The sequence below is a fragment of the Bemisia tabaci genome, chromosome 9, assembly GCF_918797505.1.
Source record: "Bemisia tabaci chromosome 9, PGI_BMITA_v3".
NCBI lineage: Eukaryota > Metazoa > Arthropoda > Insecta > Hemiptera > Aleyrodidae > Bemisia > Bemisia tabaci.
Window position 1 is genome coordinate 23,119,595 of NC_092801.1, and position 14,289 is coordinate 23,133,883.

General features: G+C 40.9%; 1 protein-coding gene across 1 annotated transcript in view; it reads right to left on the reverse strand.

Annotated features, from left to right (window-relative positions):
- Csgalnact (Chondroitin sulfate N-acetylgalactosaminyltransferase) overlaps positions 1-2,986 on the reverse strand; it is a 183,979-nt gene extending 180,993 nt beyond the window's left edge. The window contains exon 1 of the mRNA XM_019047971.2: positions 2,780-2,986. The gene's annotated coding sequence lies outside the window, so the exon portion shown is untranslated. The remainder of the gene's footprint in view (positions 1-2,779) is intronic.
- Between the last annotated feature and the right edge of the window lie 11,303 nt (positions 2,987-14,289).

A 14,289-nucleotide genomic window follows, 5' to 3' on the forward strand; every position in this document is an offset into this window, starting at 1 on the left:
CAACGGTTTCAGCAAGCTTCTCAATCGAGCAGTGTTCATTTTCCACCATGTGTTGTTCAAAATATTGGTAATTTGCTATAGCTGAGCCAAAGTGTCAAGATTGAAGTTGAAGATTTTTACATCGCAGAGACTGTCATGATAAACATTTAGCGCGCGATGTGAATCACGTAGAGCATTGAGTTTTAATGAGCGGGTGGTTTGAATTCACACATCAAGAATCATTAAATATCTTCGTCAGGAGTTGATTTTGGTAATTTTCGTTGTGCGTATCGTGTTTTACGTGAAATTTTGGTCGAGAAACATGTATCAGAATGCTGAAATTCGTACCTTGTCTAGTGGTCCATTCATACAGAATATTTTGCTAATGGACCAGAAAAATGAAGGGAGTTTTCCAGAGAATAGGGGCCGTTCAAGGGGCCGCAACATTTCATTGACAGCATATAGCGGCGCATTGAGAGTTCACGCCTAGCGTCATCGCGCCTTCAATTTTGCGGATACAACACGGACATCCATCAAGCACGAATAGTTGTATCTCTGCGCCGTCGTCAACGTGCATCCGTCTTCTCGCTCTATTCCCATATTGGGTTTGTTTCCGTCAGTCTTTTTCGTAGTGGTGCTTCAAGGACTACGTGAGCAACAGTCGATGGTAGGAGAGCCGTATTCGGGCCTCTTTTAACTTCTCTCCCGAATCTCACTGGCAGCATTGAGCAGAGAATTGGGAGTTTTGCCACCGCGCCGTAAATTTTTCATACGCAATGTGGACATCCATCTTGCGCAAATAGTTGCATCGCGTTTAGATGTCTCTGATTTTTTAAATTTGAGACAAGCCAAGGTTAATTTCGTTCGAAATATGCTGTGGTATGTCCCAATCAATAGTCATTCTGAAAAGAGAAAATATGTTTAAAGGTCTCTCTAGCGCTTTAAAAAGGGCGCACATCTAAAATTCGAACCGATCATCGCTCCTAGAGAGTTACCTATGGCGCATGATGAAGGGGAATGAAAAAGCGCCTGTAGGTCAACAAGAAGGTAAAAATTTCACAGAAAAGTGTTTCCGCTTCAGAAAGTAGTTCCTGGACCTCCGTTCACCACTATCATGCGTGCGAGCATCTTTCTTTGCTCCTTACTCTCTCTTCTTCCGTTCATTTATGAAATTTTCCCCATATATTCTCGGTCATAATTTGTGTTTCTCTTCTTATTCTGCTATCTGTCAGAGGGGCACTTTTCGGCGCGCCAAGGAGGTGTGTCTGCCTATGGCATATTGGCCCTATGGCTAGTCTGAGCCTGGTTATAACCATCCTGGTAGAGACATCTTAGTCCACGAAAAGAGTAGAGCGAGTAAGGAGATTCTAGTAGGGCTATTTCTGTCGAGGTGGGTGAAAAATTCGGATAGTGAAATTTTGATAAAAACTCTGTCTTGCACGAATCCTTTAGAATATACAGCGTACGGCTCACTTCGTTTTTGTGTCAGTAAATGACTTGAATTTGCAGTTTGATTCAGCGATTTTTCGATTCTGTAACGTAGTCTCCTGAGATGAAGATACACTCCCGTCAAAAACAGCTCCTGATATGAGCAAGTCCTTTCGAATCTCTTTGCTCCGTCAAATCTGTAGTAAAATTGTCATTGAAAGCGGGTTTCCTCTCTATGGAGGCTCGCCGCTGTGATCAGGCCTCATTATTAATTTAAAAGAGGAATACGCCCCGTAAAAATTAATAATCCTCCACGGAAAAAAGGTAGGCCTAAGTCACATTTCAATGAGGCACATTTGCAATTAGTTTGCGCGTTAGTACCCAAAATATTAGTGTGGCAGTACTGCAAGCGTCTTAATTATTAGGTTACTAACCCAACTTGAGTTGCGTTACTACCACAATTAATTGGAAATGTCCGTATTGTCCAAAACATTGGGGTAGTACCACCACATTTTCGGGGTTAACCCCTGACACTATTTTATCCTTGTCCAAGGACCAAATTGTCCTCCGAGGACGTTTCAATTTTCGCCCTCGGAAGACGATCTATTTGTACTACCTAGGTCGTTAAGGACTAACCTCAAAATTTCTCAGAATATACAATCGAATCTCATAGTGCACTGGAAACAAAAACACATTGGATCTAGAGTCCAGACTCTTAAAAACATCGACAAGAAAAAATACTCTTGATTCAATCAGATTTAAGCTTAAATCAAGAACCCAGCCTCTTAATTTGAGCGAATTTCCTTTTGATTTAAGCTTAAATCTGATTGAATCAAGAGTCCTTTTTCTTGTTAGTGTTTTCAAGAGTCTGGACTCTAGATCCAATGTGTTTTTTTTCCAGTGTGTGGAGAGATTCCACCGTCAACAGCAGGTTCTTGTTACGAGCAGGCCCGTTTAGACTCTTTTACCTTAGCAAACTCGCAAAACATTCTCCACCCATAAACAGTTTTCCGCCATAAAAATGCTCCGTTACGGTCTCGATGGACTGATCATTGGAATTCCCGAACCAATAGCCATGCAAAGTGTCAGAGTCATCAGTCTTGAGAGACTCATTAATTTGCTTAAGCGGTTGTTGCAATGGCAAACTTGGCAGGTAAATGTCTATCTGACGGCACCGAAGATACACGATAGTTGATTCCATTCATTTTCTCCCTTAGTCTACAGGCACCGTCCAAATTTGATCGTACATGGTGACCATCAGTCATCCCTATTTCTACTTTGATCAGAATTGGTTCGGAATTTGATCGTCTATCCAGGGCTTTACGACCAGGCCTCACAGTTAACTTAAAAGAAGCATACGTCAACCACAAACCTCAATTTTTCCGTGGGCGTAGACGTTCAGAAGAAAACACCGATCGCCAGTAGCGCGCACACCCGGCACATCCCAAAACACATCCCCCTTAATAAACAGTCACCCCGAAAACACAGTTCAAAACACACCGATCCAGGCGAAGACCGGGCAGACCCGTGCCATAACCTCTCTCACGCGAGCCGGACACCGCGCGCGAACAGCGGTAGCCACCCCGGGGAACGGACTCAAGACTGAGGGCTCGTCGCGTCGCCGTCCGCGGGGGGTGGTCGCGTGCGCGCGCCGGGCTGCGCGGGGGCCCAGCCGCCGGTTACTAGGCGACCGCAGAGCGCCGGTTTCGCACCTATCTCCGGTGTTGTTCCGGCGGCCGGAGTTATGCAACCCGCGTCACGGCGGCGCTCCTCTTGGTGACGTGTGACCACCGCCCGCGTGCGGTCGGGATTAGTTTACTGCCGTGCTAAGGAAGAACGCCGTATGAACCGTCAGGCGTTGCCGAATTTCCTTCGATAAGTCCCGAATTTACTGGGAGGATTGTAAATATTTTCCCCCCCAAAATTTTCAGACTATTTTGTGCGCGATTTAATCTAAAATATGTGAAAATTTCAAGGAAAAATATGCTTAAATTGCGTCAAAAATACACGTTTTATCGGAGGAAATTTGGCAACTCTCGAATGTTCATACGGCGTTCTTCCTTAGCACGGCAGATTAGTTTAGCGGGACGTTTTTATGCTGAAAGACACTATGTGGATAGGGTTTGCGTGAGACATAGTTGCTTTTGCCATGAGTCCGTTCAGTTTTGCAGCGCTCCTCGCGAAATGGCTTTTCCGCGAGGCGCTCTTTCGCGAGCAACTAATTCTGCACTGGAAAAAAAAACACAATGGATCTAGAGTCCAGACTCTTGAAAACATTGACAAGAAAAAAGTACTCTTGATTCAATCAGATTTTTGCGTAAATCAAAAGGAAATCAGCTCAAATTAAGAGGCTTGGTTCTTGATCGAAGCAAACACCCGATTGAATCAAGAGTATTTTTTCTTGTCGATGTTTTTAAGAGTCTGGACTCTAGATCCAATGTGTTTTTTTTCCCAGTGTGCCGTGCTAAGGAAAAACGCCGTATGGGCATTTGAATGTTGCCAAATTGCCGCTCAGAAAATATTTATTTTTGAGGATTTTTATGAATATTTTTCCTCAAAATTTTCAGGCACTTTAAGTCAAATGGATTGCATTTTGCGAAGAGAAACCAAGAGCAATCCAATGTCGCTAAAACTGTGCAACTTAAATTCTTTGCAATAAAATTACTGAAATCATGTAAAAAATTTAACTTTTGTAAGTGATTTTCGTCTTGAAATCATAGTTTATTAGGAATAAAAATTAAATTTGTTTAAATGATCAGATTATATTTTCAAGGTAAAAAAATTGCACTATCTTAGCGACATTGGAACGCTCTTGGTTCCATTTTGCAAGGTGCATAGTGCAAATCATGAGCGAAACTCTCCGAGAAGTGCGAAGAAAAATATTTACAAATTTCCCCGAAAATTCGTTATTTGTCGAGAAAGATTTGGCAACGCCTGCACGCTCATGCGGCGTTTTTTCTTAGAACGACAGACTTGTACTTCTACTGACAAAATACAGGGTAATACGAGGTTAAATCGGCAGCCTGCAAGAGCTTGTTCTATGAGCCGAAATAAGACTTTGTCCTGCAACGATTTTTTTTTTTTTAAAAGTCTTTTTTATTGTGATTGCAATTTGCCCCCCCCCCCCCCCCACCCTTCCTTCCAGTTCTGGGAAAGAAATCCTTTTGTCTGATATTATGGCAACAAAATTGCACCGAATCTCATGGATGTTAGTATGCACACACAATGTGATACGCAAAATTGGCTTTAGAAAAATCTAATGTTTATCAAACAAAGTGACGAAATAATGGTTGAGTATACCAAACATGCTAGAAAAAAGACGCTCAATTTTGAACTATTTTCAGAAGTCCACCACCACAGATTCTCTTTTAGCTAAGATTGCTTCAAGACCTCTAATCATGTCACCCTTTTGGTGGCCCTTTCTCTTCACCCTATACCTGTAAACATTGGTCAGTTTCACAAAACATCTGAAGTGGGAGCTTTCTGCTTATATCGACGGTGTATAAGTCCGCAACCACATATCTCGGTTTGCAACGTCGCAGACTTCCTGTCATACATCATTTTTTAAATGAAAAACTACTAAACGGCAATTCTTATAACATGCCGTAACTATTCTTCTTAGTGCCAAGCATATTCTGCGGAAACTTCAAGGAACGACTTCGATTTGTTCTCCTTTAAAAAAATAGAATAGGAGCGGAGATTTTCAAACACCGCAAACAAGATACGTGGTTGCGGACTTACACACAGAAAAAAAATCTCGGTGTATTTACTAAGAAAATGGTAAAATTACCAAGAATTCAGGGTTCTATTTGATCCCAGTTTTTTCTTGCTAAAATTACCATTTATGGAATTGATAATTTTACCGAGAAATCTCGGTAAAATTATTGACTTTCTCGGTAATTTTACTGGACCCCGGTAAAAACTCCAATATTTTTTATCGACAGTGGTAGAATTACCGAGATTAAATGGCAAAGTTATCGGGAATTAATTACCAATAAAAGTGGTATTCTTACCTGAAAAAACAGTAAAAATACCGGTTTTTAGGTAAGCTTACCAGTCTGTCTTGGTAAAATTACCAATAATTGGTAAAAAAAAGTGAGATGGTAAAGGTACCAACGGACCTTGGTAAAAACGCCGAGAATTTTTTTTCAGGGCACCAGCGATATATTTCATAAGTTCATAACTCGGAATTTAATGAAAATACAGAAGCTTAAGACGTAAAAAATGTAACTTTTGAAAAGTTCACGCTGGTAAAGGCGGAAAAAGCTCCAAAATAAATTCAGAGCTGGAGCATGATTTCAGCTGTGTTATCGTTGATGCTTCCTGGTCACGCTCAGAGGGAGCGCCACGTGTTTGAATCTCACTCTCCAGAACTGTTTTCCCAGCTTCTCCGAGAGATTGAAGCACTAGTACTTACACACTTGCTCAACTCAAAGCATGCAATATCCGCAACTTTCGAAGCTACATTCGGAACATTGAACATTAACATTACTACGCTTTGTTTATTCTCTATGGAAATGATCAGTTAGTGTGTGATCCCGCCCTTTTGTAAGTGGCTGTTTATCCGCAAGGCGGAATTAGGCCAATCAACCTACACAAACAAGAACAACAACAGATTTTGTCTTAAGATGAAAGTAAGGAAAACCCGATTTTTCAGATGAAGATTTAAGAATATGCGTTTATTTTAAAGTGATATCTACGGTAAATGACTTTTGTAAATGGTTTCATGGTTTTTTTTTCAAAAAGGACAATTAATTTGGAAGGGAGAGTGTTGTAGTGACATTTACAAAAAAGGAAAAAAGATAGAAAAAAATCAAATAGTAATAGAATGCCTGATAGTAAAGCAGGAGGGGGGGGGGGAGCAAATCGTTTTCAGGGGGAATGGGGGAGGGGGAGATATAATTTAGTAGAGGGAGTTTGTTTATATACATATCGACGGTGAAACTACCAAACCACGTATCTCGTTTGCGGTGTTTAAAAATCTACGCTCACATTTTATTTTTTTGAAGTAGACCAAATCCATATCATTCCTTGAAATTTTCACGGAATTTTCTCCGCACAAAGAGGAAAAATCACAGAAATTTTCAAGACTGGATGTTAAGTAGTTTTTCATTTGAAAAATAAAGTATGACAGGAAGTCTGCGACGCCGCAAACCGAGATACGTGGTTTGGTAGTTTCACCGTCGGTATACAATATGCATCAAAACATATACAATATAAATCAATTGTGAAACTAAAAAGACACTTTGAATGATTAAGGTATTTATGAAATTCTATTAATTTTTTTATGTTACATAAAAAGTTATTACCCGATAATCTCACAGGAGATGTTTTTAGAATATTCTTGAAAAATGAAAAATAAGGGATTAGTGTTTTCTGAGAAAAATAAACGGAAATATGAGTAAAAATCTGCAACGTCGCGAATTGAGATACGTGCGTATAACTTCTAAGTATGACGTTAGCCAATATGCATTGAACGAATCAAGAACTTTGGATCAAACCGTGTCAATGATGAGAGTTAAAACACATATGTCTCACAGAGAGATTTTCAACACAAAAGTTCGGTTAATACGGGAAGTAAAACACAATAAAATTCCAGCCTTTAGTTGACAATGGACCACTAGACAAGGTACGAATTTTAGCATTCTAATACATGTTTCTTAACCAGAATTTCACGTAGAATACGATTTGCGCAACGAAAATTACTGAAACTAACTCCTAACGGAGATATTAACATTTTTATTTCACATTGGTTACGAGGAATTTGAACTGGCCGCTCACAAGAAACTCAAAGCTCTACGTGAGTCAAATCGCGCACTACAACGGTTTCAGCAATCTTCTCAATCGAGCAATGTTCATTTCCCACCATGTGTTTTTCAAACTGTAAGCAATTTGCTACAGCTGAGCCAAAGCGTCAAGACTGAGGTTGCCAGATTTTTATATCTCAGAGACTGTCATTATAAACGTTTAGCGCGCGATGTGAATCACACATAGCATTGAGTTTTCATGAGCGGGTGGTTTGAATTCACGCATCAAGAATCATTAATTATCTTCGTAAGGAGTTGATTTCGGTAATTTTCGTTGTGCACATCGTGGTTTACGTGAAATTTTGGTTAAGAAACATGTATCAGAATGCTGAAATTCGTACCTTGTCTAGTGGTCTATTTCAGGAAAAAATGCCAGCTAGTTTCCTTGAGAAACTTTGATGTAAAACGAATGATGAATACCTACGTCCCAAACGGAGGCATACATAATCCCAGTCTCTCCTTTGCTTTCTGCGCTAAATCCACCGCAAACTGTGCAAAAATCAACACAAACTTTGTTTTGCTTTTTGTTTCGCCTCCTATATTATTCAAAAGTAACACATGAAGAAAAATATCGACGGTGTAAGTCGGCGATCACATAACTCGATTTGCGACGTCGCGTCGCAGACTTCCTATCATACTTAATTTTTTAAACGGAAAACAGCTCAACGGCTATTCTTTAAAACTGCAGTGATTTTTCTTTTCTATGCGAAGAAAATTCTGCAAAAATTTCAAGGAATGATGTCAATTTGTTCTCCTTTAAAAAAAAGATCATAGAGACGGAGATTTTCAGACACCGCAAACGAGTTTTGTGACTGCCGACTTACACCGTCGATATGTTTATCAAAGTGAATATCGTGCATATTACTTCGGGATTTGTGGGGTTTGTAGGGATTCGGGTTTTGTAGGTAATGCCTCAACTGCATTGTTCGGACTAAGATATCAAAAAGATCCAACATAACTATTTCCGCCTGGTTCGCCGATTGGACATCACGACCGCTCTGATCACCATACTGCCGTGCTAAGGAAAAACGCCATATGAGCCTCCAGACGTTGCCAAGTTTCTTCCATCAGAAACCGAATTTCCTGGGAACATTGCGAATATTATTTTTTAAAATTGTCAGACAATTTTGTACGCAATCTTAAAATTTCACGGAAAAATATGCATAAATGTTCTCAAAAATACATGCTTTATAATAGGAAATTTGGCAACTCTCGAATGTTCATACGGTGTTTTTCCTTAGCACGGCAGCATACCTTATATTCCTCGAGATGAGACCTGTCGTCCATTTAACTCCATGCTTTTCAAGGCTCACGTGAAATAAAGCCACGCCCTCCGGTTCCAAAGCACGGCGTGGTGTCCGCGGCGTAATTTCCAAGTCGTTACTTTTCATTAGGGACGAAACTCGGTGTTTGCAGAAGTAGCGCTGTTGGGCCCTTTCAGCGGCTGCATGCAGGGATGGTCCACGCCGGCTGTCATAAAAGTAAATTGAATTACAGGGAAACATTAACCCCCCGGATGCTTGAAATTCACCCCGCGCTCCCGGCTGCGCGAAGGTCAGTGTGATAGTGTCGCCCTCCTGACGTAAGAACGTATCTCGATTTCCACGTGGGACCTGTTCTCCGTATGGTGCTATGCTTTCCGGGGTTCATGTGGAAATATAGATACGCCCTTGCATCAGAGGATCGACGATAATTGAGACTGTTGTCAGCGAAGCTGCCAGTTCGACGCAGTCATGACTTTCAATGTGAGAGTATGAAGTGACACGCAATCCGGGAAGACTTTTTTAGGGAACCGTCTCGAAAAGAGGTCATGTAAAAATTGTCAAAACATGATTCAGGCAGAATTGAACAGGAGCTCGCAAAGTCGGATTTAAGGTGATTCGATGGACGCCATATTTTGTGTCAGAACGGCATGCGATATATCGCATCAATTGGCTCCATTTTTTCAGCTACTCGTCATTTTTCTCAAATTTTGAGATAGCAATTCTGTTGTCAGAGTTCTGGAGACTAAAGCACTCACTTACCAATTTTAACAAAGAAATTCAACGTAATAAAGGCGTGGTTTTTTAAGGGAGAAAATATAGCATTCGAGTGCAGTTTCGATATCAGTATCGGATGCTATGTTTTCTCTCTAAAAAACCACGCCTTTATTACGTTTTTCTTTGTTAAAATTGGTGAGTGCTTTAGTCTCCTGACAACAGAGTTGCGATCTCAAAATTGGAGAAAAATGACGAATAGCTAAAAAAATGGAACCAATTGATGCGATATATCGCATGCCGCTCTGACAAAAAATATGGCATCCATCGAATCACCTTCAGAAAAAATTAAAATTTGGAGGGGAAGAAGCACTAATCAAAACCGGCCAATTAAGAGAATTTGGCTACAAAATGTTGAAACACGGATCTGCGCAGTGACATCGGTCAATCAGGAGGACTTGAGACCAAAAAAATTCGCGGAGAGGGAATTATACAACTAGACAAAAAGTAACGTAGAGACGTGATTGGCTAAAAAAGAACACAACGGTTTTTGATGGGACCGAAAATGAACCAAACACCAGCATTCATGGATTCGTAGAAGGTCACAGAACTCCATGCTACAGCATAAGGAAACAGCGGAACGATTTTAAAGTCATAGGACACTCTTTTCCCATGCATAAAAATTAAAGTGTTGAGTTCAACAAGTTGTCTAATTCTCCCTAGGATACCATTATGGGAAGAGTGCGAACATGTTTAAATATGGAGCTCTAAAGGCCGATAAGGGCTGTCAAATTTCAACTACAAAAAACACTAAAAAAATGCCGTTTTCAACTTTCAAATTCCACTATAAAACCAAGATGGCCAAGAATGTTCATAACAAGCGTTCTTCCGAAGAGATGAGTAAATTTTTGTAGAGACTATAAGTCAAATAGTCAAGTCACGTTGACTACACTGCATTTGGCGCAATGCGAGAAGTATTCCTCCACTCTTGTAGGCGCCAACATGCGTGCCACGCTGACCGCACTGTTTGACGCAATGCGTGAAGTATTCCCATCGTCCTGTAGGCGTTAATATGCGTTCCACGCCGACTGCGCTGTGTTTTGCGCGATTATTCGAACTTTCGGTAGGATAATCGTGCCATCGAATAAATGGGCTTACGTCAAATACGTGCTATACAAACGACGAGTCGTAACAATTTTAACAATGAATCATTGATAATTGGATTTTACAGGTTGGCTGCCCTTTTTGGCTCTAAAAGCTCCATCACCTCAATCTCAAAATTACCTACACGTCCGCTCTCGCCCCTTAAAGGCACTCTAGTTTCTCCGATCAAAAATTCAAAGTCAAAAGGAAAATATTTTGGACGCAAAATTAGTCGTTAAACTTTTTCCTTATCATGGAATCTATAACTATCTGACAATGAAATGAACGAGTGCGTCTACCGCGATCAGTCTATATAATTCTTATTTTTAGTTCTGATTACAAAACCCATAATAGTTTTTTCCTCACCGAATTTCTCGCATTTTCCTTTGAATTGTGAAGTGAACAAGTTTTGAAAAACTATAATTGTTAAAGTATATTACGCAGCGATTATTCGAATGATGTCGATTTGCTCTCCTCAGAAAAAATAAAATAGGTGCGGAGATTTTCAAACACCGCAAACAAGATACGTGGCTACGGACTTATGGCGTCGATATGTCTTTTGGGCCTCAATTTTGGATGAAACCAGCTACTTAATCGGGGTCACTGCAAAATTTGACTCAGAAGGAAATGATTGAATCAAAAATGTCCACTCATGTCGAACTTTATTCTCTCTTTTATCTGATTGAGGCAGTGTAAAAGGGACTCAAACGAGTCAGTTTAAATAAACTTTGGTATCTGAAACGGGAACAGTAAAACTAATGGCTTCTCCAAGTAATTACAGCTAATTATAGCCTAGTACTCTTTACATTCTTCGCGAGGCAAAAATCATTGTTCCTTCCCGCAGCCTCTTTTGTCACAAGCTGTATGGTAGGATTCAGTAGTTGCGGCCTCCAATTAAAAGTTCCCGAAAGGAGAAACTTTCAGTTCCCTGTTTTCATCCACTGCAGTTTAAATCGTCGTAAAACAGTCATCAAACAAGGGTTCAATCGAGTTGAATGTTTAACGACCCATAAAACGACTCGTCGAAGAACGGGAGAGAAAAGACTGCTCGACACTAGTTACACGTAGAATAAGAAACGTAAATAATGAAAGTCATAAAAGTTTTCGGGGAAGGCCTAGTCGCAAATAAAGTTGAAGTCGTGGCATGATTAACATGGACGCGGTTAACTTCGAAGTACTGAGATGTCTAAATAAACAAACCGGGTGGTCACCTAAATGGGAAGTTGCGAAGCTTTTTCTTCAACTCTTTCTTTTTCCGAGCATTTTGCATTTATATCTTCTCCTCTTTTTCCACCCACCCATCCAGATTAGGAGTCTCTAACTTGTAGACCTCTCCCAACTTAGTTCTTTATTTTTAGTACAAAGTGATCGCAGTTCTTTTAGCAAATCAAAGTCTTAAAAGAAATGTTCTATGATAAAAAAAAATATGTATTTAAATTTATTGCTGTGTTTCTGTTAAACAAAGTTTCATAAATTTCCATTCATGTATTTGCGTTAAGTTCGCAACTTACAACTTAGCTCTTGTGTAATAACAAGATTATTTGGAAAATTTCACTCCTTTAAAATGTTTTCTCCAAGAGAGTTTAAGAGTATGGAAACTGCTATCTTTGCTAAAAGTGACCACATGATTGGTGACATATTGAGATCATATTGTTACTAGCATCATCTGTTTTGGACTATGTCGCAGTTAATATGTTATCGCTAGTAATGTGATAGCAACATTTTATTAACTTGGTGAAAAAGATCACGATGAAATCAGTGTGTTATCGTGCTGGTGCTCCTTGTCCTCCTCGTCCTCCTCGTCATCCTCGTCCTCCTCGTCATCCTCGTCCGCCTCCGCCGCCAATTCCTCTGCCTCCTCCGCCTCTGCCGCCTCCTCCACCTCTTGAGGAGGCGGCGGGGCGGCGGAGGCGGAAGAGGTGCTGGAGGAGGCGGTGGAGGCGGAAGAGGTGCCGGAGGTGCCGGAGGTGGCGGCGGAGGCGGACGAGGAGGACGAGGAGGACGAGGAGGACGAGGAGGACGAGGAGGACGAGGAGGACGAGGAGGACGAGGAGGACGAGGAGGACGAGGAGGACGAGGAGGACGAGGAGGACGAGGAGGACGAGGAGGACGAGGAGGACGAGGAGGACGAGGAGGACGAGGAGGGCGAGGAGGACGAGGAGGACGAGGCGGACGAGGAGGACGAGGAGGACGAGGAGGACAAGGAGATCGAGGAGGACGAGAAGGACAAGGGGGTGGTTTGAAGTTAGCGTGATTTGCGATTTATCGAAAATTTTCGAAATCGAGTTTCCTTCAAAATTCGGCTAATCTTCTTTAAATGAAATCACTGAAATAGTTGAAACAATCCTCTTATAGTCATCTTAATTGTATGAAAACGAGAAATATGAGAAAGCCGCGAGTGCGCAAAATGTGACGTAGATTTAGGCTAAACAGCAGTAATTACTGCTGACAACAGGGCTTTCAAGTCAAGAGGGGGCCTTCTTCTGCCGATTTCTACCCTGATGTGAATGTGTTTGTTGTGCGTGTCCAAAACATGCGGACCCTGGTAAAAATTGGCAGTAGAATCTGTGTTCCAAAATACCATAGACCTACAGCCAGCTGTGAGATTTCCAATAGTTTCTATAGCCGGCAACACAATTTCTTATAGCCTTTTATAGCCGATGGCGATTAAGCAACAGCCTGGCGATAAAGTGTATGCTAAACGTTACTAATTACGGATGCTAGGACCTACACTAGGATGCTACGCTGCGGCGCGGCGCGGCGAGCGGGCAGCCAGCGCTGAACGCGCATTGGCGCCTACAAACCTAACAGGGATACTTCACGCATTGCGCAATGCGTGAAGTATCCGTGTTAGGTTTGTAGGCGCCAGTGCGCCGCCGCTCCGCTTTGTGTTAGGCTCTAATATTTAATCTCGCGGAGTCGGCGTTTTTCAACTCATGACTTTGAAATGTTTGCACACTCTACGTGGATTATTCTCATTTAAATTGATGAAAAAAAATATGTAGTAAAGGAAAATATAATGTGCGTTTTGTAAATATTAAGGTGATTCCGTACAAACTTAAGGCTTTACAAAGCAAAAGAATTTCTACACAATTTCTTATAGCCTTTTATAGCCGATGGCGAAAAACAACAGCCCTGCAATAAAGTGTAAAGCCCGGCGACAGGAACTATAGCCCGGCTGTATAATTTTTTATCGCTTCGTGTAGCTCGGCCGTATGATTTTTTCCACTTTCTACAGCCAGCTATATGATTTTCTATCGCCTTCTTCAGTTGGCTATAAGAACTCCTATGGTATTTTGAAACGCAGCTCCTATCGCCAATTTTTACCAGGGGAAGATATCACTTTCGGGTGTCTTGCCTAACAATAACCTAGCCTGAAAATGAAAAATACCCTTTTTATGTAATCGAAATAAAATCAGTCGATTTTCAATCATCCAAACGATTTCTAGAAGTCCTTCGGATGATTAATAGCAAATTGACAAATAAAGAAGATGATGAGGTTAAACAGTCGATTTTTGCTTACATTCACCTCATAAAAAAATCCCAGAATCCCTAGAAATTCCGAAAAATCCCTTTATCTGGGGCTATATCCCTAGACATCGGATCACTGCACTGAAAAAAAAATTCTCGGCGTTTTTACCAAGGTCCGTTGGTACCTTTACCATCTCACTTTTTTTACCAATTATTGGTAAGTTCATCAAGAGAGACGTAAGCTTACCTAAAAACCGGTATTTTTACAGGTAAGAATACCACTTTTATCGGTAATCAATTCCCGTAACTTTGCCATTTTATCTCTGTAATTCTACCACAGTCGATAAAAAATATTGTCGTTTTTACCAAGGTCGCAAGGTCCAGTAAAATTACCGAGAAAGTTCAATAATTTTACCAAGATTTCTCAGTAAAATTACCAATTCCATAAATGGTAATTTTACCAAGAACAAACTGGGATCAAATAG